Raw genomic sequence first — 6,000 nt, forward strand, 5'->3', positions numbered from 1 at the left:
CAATATGGCTATTTTTTTTTTTTTAATTCTGAACTGAATTCAGATACACGATTCAACGGATAAAGATTTCTTATTTAGAGTAGTAACTCTAAAAAATGCTTTGTCGGATTCAAAAAAGTTAATTATACATTTAATGAATATTAGCGGTGTCAAATCTTTTTTTTCATGAGTGATGTGTATGTGACACTATGTGTGGAAAAGGTTTGTGAGTTTGTAACCCCAACTTTGCGTATTAATATAAATTTTATTACCATTGTTTAAATTAATAGAGCTGGTTAGCACTGAGACAGAATCTGCAAGATTAGAGTATCGGTTTGGATAAATAAAATATTTTTTTTCTTGGAAATATAAGCTGAAGGTAGTAGAGGTAAAAGTTTTCGTCGACGGAGAATGGAAATAATGACCGTTTATTGTTTTCAGAATTGAGAATTATTATTATTCTTTATGGATGTAGTTTTTATTACTTGGTTGTTAATTATTATGGTGGGTGAAATATTTTTGGAGTATTAACTTTGATTTTGGATTATAATTAGCTAGAATAATAAATTTATTTTATATGATTTCAAAGATCACATGCGTGAAAGTGTCTTGGAAAATACTAAATTTGTCAGACATTGTTCAGTTAAGATTTATATTTAAATATTTAAATTAAAATTAATATTCTTCAAAAGGATAACGAAAATTGACTGAGGAAACGCTAAATCTAAACATTTCACGAGAAAAACTACCTCAGTAATAATGTATGTGCACTGGACAACGAATATGGGTAGTACTATATAATATTATATTTTTTAACAGTGTGAGATGCAAACGACTACCTACATTTATTTTTTTTACCTATAGGGTATAGTGATGATGTACAAACTAAAAATTCTGATAATCCTAACTGAACAGAAAACTAAAAAATTATGGGTCCTCAGCGGAAAATTATTCAATCGCTATTCTAAGTTCTAACAATAGAGAAATTTAGTTAAATAATATTACAAGGATACAAAATCGAAAAAAGATTTTTAGAACATTAAGCTGCATTACGATTACATATTTGATGATTATACGGATTTAGAGTATCCAAACTTTTTACAGAACACGTTGTAGCAAGGTTTAAATTATATTATATATATGAGTATAATATGCCAAATGATGCTTTTGCATATCATGTGATTTACCTAGTATATACCATCGAATAGGTAATTTGTCATATTTGTAATAAAACTGATTTAAATGTTGTTTGTTGTTATTTCTAGCATTAACGTGTTAATTTTTATTGACATATTATTGTATTTTAATCCTTATATGGTATTATTTTTATTTTATGAGCGATATGATATAATATAATGTATATTATGATGATTAATCATCTAATATAGTTTGATAGTTAACACCATAGTGGTACATCTTTGTTTCTGACTATAGTTTAGGTGGGTAATAAATAATAGAAAGAATTAGACGAAAAAAGACCACTCGACTATATGTGTTTTTATATTATGAGTTCTTGTAATATTTTATTCTATTGTATGTTGTTATTCATTTACTATTAAACTAATTTTCTTTTCTTTAAACGTTTTATTAATTTGTAACACTCATAAGTTAAATTTAACTAAATTGTACGGAGTATTACCTTAAAAAATTGTAGTTTAACAACTTTAATAGTATATTATATTTTTTGATTATGATGTGTAATTATAAATAACATTTTTGTTATAAAATTAGGACATTTTCTTATTTGTGTGTGCGCTTATGATTGTTCTATTTATACATATTTTTACATGGTTCCCAAAAAAAAATTTTTTTACCAGAAATAAGAATTAATATTCAGCTACGTGTTTGACAGAAACCAACCATAAATAACTTACTATAAAACAGAAAACCGAGATTTTTAGTTTTAAAAAGTACTTTATATTACTAAATTATAAATTATAATACTTTAATATGCATGTAAACATCACAACAAAGTTATAGCGATAATAATATCGCAAGTTATATCGTACAGATATTTTAATGAATCAATATAATAAATGTAGTAAGAACTTTATTTTTTTATTTAGAAGCAGAATATATATATATAATTGGTCATAAATTTGAAAAAAAAACCACTATATGTATTATATACAGTACGTCGATTAAAAATAGTTATTAGATAAATATGAAGATATTCCATTTCTAACCAATGTTCACATTTTTCAATTAAATTTATACTGATTATAATTATTGTAGTTATTATTAATGCTGTAAAAATATTTCACCAATTTTTTAATCTTGGTATGTTTTTCTAATATTTTAGATCAATAATAAATTAGGGATCAGGTGAAACGCATATTTTTATTTTTTGTTTTCATTGAATTGTATTCTTTAATCCATTTAAATTTGGTAGTTACCTTGTTGCACTTTTTCTAACATTAAGTTGTACTCGTATATAAAACATTGTTTTAACTTTAATAATTAAAACAATATTTATTTTATATTTATTTTTTTGGAATTTTTAGCAAATAATGTTAAAACGCAATAATATTAACATGCGATCAAATTACCACGACATTTTACCATATTTTTATGTGATACGTGCTACTGTGTATGCAAATTTAACTATATAGATATAATTATAATCTTACCAATTATATTTCTATCTGCGATTAGAATTTGTGTTTTTATTTCTAAACTATAATGATAATATACAGGTACCTTATACTTAACACGTAAATAAAATAATTTATTTTCGAAAGTCATTCTATATTGACAATTGAAATTAATAGTATTTTAATATTTATTCTATTCTATAATAATATAAATGTTATAGACCATAGAAAAATAATAAATTATTTTCTATTGATTTATTTTGTTATGATTAATTCCTATTAACAGTATTCTTCTGAAGAGATTAAATCTAAACAGCTTTGTTCTTTTTTAAAGCAAAATTAAAGAGACTAGACTAGTCTTTTATACTAAATATAAAATAAGTAATAAATAATAATATAATAAAACTAGTATTTTATTTACTTTATTAAAGTCATTATGTGACTATTCTAGTTCATTTTTAATTATTTTATTAACAAGTCATTATTTATTAAATATTTATTATTTCTTCTAAACATTATTTTTTTCTTTTACTTTTTTTTTTTTTTTTTATTAAAAAATGGTCATAAAAAATATAGTTTTTAACTTATTTGTGAAATGGTCATTTATTTTATTTTAAACATCGACAAGACTCTTATTTATAATCGGTTTTTAGTTGTTATTTTTACTTATAACGGGTTGTATAAACAATAAAATTTATAAAACAGTTAATTATTTTCGATTCATTTGCGTTTACCATAGGCCACTAAATCGTTTTCTAGGATCCATTAACAATTACAATTTTACTATTGTTTCATATTAAATATTGATGATTTTTTATGCATATTCAATATAAGAATTTTTTTTTTATTAATTAATTTAAAAAATATATATAAATCTGTTTAATTTTTGAGTATAAGAATTTAATTAATTAACCTAACCGTGATTTAGCATGTGTTATATAAATAAATGTAGTACTAAAACTCTTATCGTTGTTCTTCAACAAAACCTTTACATCGCTTGGGAATTTTTCATTATTCCCTATAACCACCATAAAAATTCACTTCTCCCGATTCAATATTAAAATTACCTAACACTATTACCTATCATATTAGGTCTAAAAAAAAGTGGTTTTGTTAGTATACCGATAGAAACATAATCAAATAGAATTATGACTGTAGAAAAACCAAAAACAATAAGGTAAAAAAATGATTCATACTGTCCATTATAATACCTATTTAAAAATATTGAGCCAAATCATATTTAACGATTATTTTATGTATATTATTTATAATTAATTTTCAATTTTTGTTTACGAACCTCACATAAAAATATTGATATGTTTTTTACAAAAAAATATATTTACTGAACTTAAACATTATTATATTTTGTAACTATTTAATAAAATCATTTTAATAGTAAGTTATTCTATACATATATTTGATATGATAAATCAAAAAGAAATTGTTGTAAGGCACACTTTCATTTATTTTCATTCATACCGTGTGGAAATGTCTAAAATATGAACTATCAAATGATAAAGATATAGCCGTTATAGGATCATATTAATGATTTATTTATATGTGTGTATTGTGTGGCCATGTGGTTTTAACATTCACTATACTTAAATGGTTGTTTTGTTTGCTAAGTACAATGACCTAATCCTAATGGTATACGTACCCATTTTAATTTTCTATAAACTGGTCGAATTCTGAGCTATTGGGTTTCTTAAAGTGAATCGCATAAGTTTGTATATAACTGGCTCGCTATGCTGTGAACACTTTATTTTTCTCTAGTACATAGTTATTTATTTGTGCATTACATTATAATTCTCGGTTGCTTTGGCATTTTTTTACGCTCAATTCTAGAGACTTTTACGAAGATTTCTAAATTTTAAGCTGCATAAATCGAATTTATTTACCTTAATAATATTCTAAATACTGTACCGAAGGAACCAAGTTCTTGGTTACGAAATCAACGTACAAAATTGACTTAATAAAGCTGATAAATTATTATGTTTATTCAATTTAGTGAATAGTCAAGTATTTATATTACTGTAAACTTGAGAAAAATGATTATTTATAACAGTTATAATTTATTTATATTTCAAAAACAATATTCTATAGTATAGAGACAATACTATTTTTATTCATCTTTACAATTTTCTGAATACGTATAGACAATTTAGAATTTGTAAAAACAATGACATCATATATTTAAAATGTTGGTTTGAAAATTTAAAAATTAGTCTATGATATTATCTCATAGATATTTCTTTCCTTTATAAATGAAATATCTTAGATCAATTATTGTTCGTTTTACTTATGAGTTATAACCATATACACGTTAAAATTACATGAAAATACTATTTTTACAACATATACACATATTTTGAAGGTTATATTATACATTATTACTGAGTGACAAAAAACATCTGTAAAAATATAAATAACGAGGAGTATAAATTATTTAACTATTATAATTTCCAATTGATCATAATATAACGAGCCTAAAAATTGTATTATACCGTGTATAATATTTCTTACTCATCTGTAATTTATTTACACTAACAATATAATATATTTTTAATATACTAAAAAAATAAATTCAAACAACCCTTTTTAATTGTATCCGTTTCTATTGAAGTAGTATAAACAAGCTTTTGTAAAACGACGCTCTAACTATACGTATAGCTAATACAACTATTAAAGTTTTTTCTTTTTGTCTTTAACAATTTTAACTAACTAGATAATTTTTCGAACATAATAAAGTTAAAACTTTAATATCACCATATAGTTGTACTTGTATACCATGTATCATGGAGATATGACAATTGTATATTAAAATTATATTTGAATCTGTCAAATTATTGTGATACACTTTATATATTATTTTATACCTACTTGTATATACTGAGAAAAACAATGGATAAAGATCTATTAAATGGGTTAATATTATGAGCTATTAAGCAGTGGTTAATGTTGATATACTGCGTTTATATATTATAAATATTAATTTATTAATTTAAGTTATTAGGTCATAAATGTTTTTTTTTTCAAATAATTTTTTTTTTTACATTTTGACCTTTTTTAGTGTTTTATAAAATCTAAAGTTCAAATCATTTTAAATTGTATCTTTTCACGAGCAGATATTATTTATCTCTCGAATTCTCGGTAAATCAAAAATATTGACAACTAAAACTAGATCATAATTGATAGCTGCAGACTACAGTTCTATTTTTAAACTAATGCAAATAAATACAAAAATAAAAGCAATTAAACATTCTCTATTACAGACATTAAATTTTTCAAAAATAGTTATTCAAATAATTTTGAGTTAAAAAAAAAATGAAAGGTCTTAGAATGTTTCTTATATAAAGATGATGCTTTATTTTTTTTCAATTATTACTACTAAGTACCTATATTTTTAATTTCATATCTTATTATAGCG

This window comes from Aphis gossypii, chromosome 1, assembly GCF_020184175.1.
Source record: "Aphis gossypii isolate Hap1 chromosome 1, ASM2018417v2, whole genome shotgun sequence".
Lineage (NCBI taxonomy): Eukaryota > Metazoa > Arthropoda > Insecta > Hemiptera > Aphididae > Aphis > Aphis gossypii.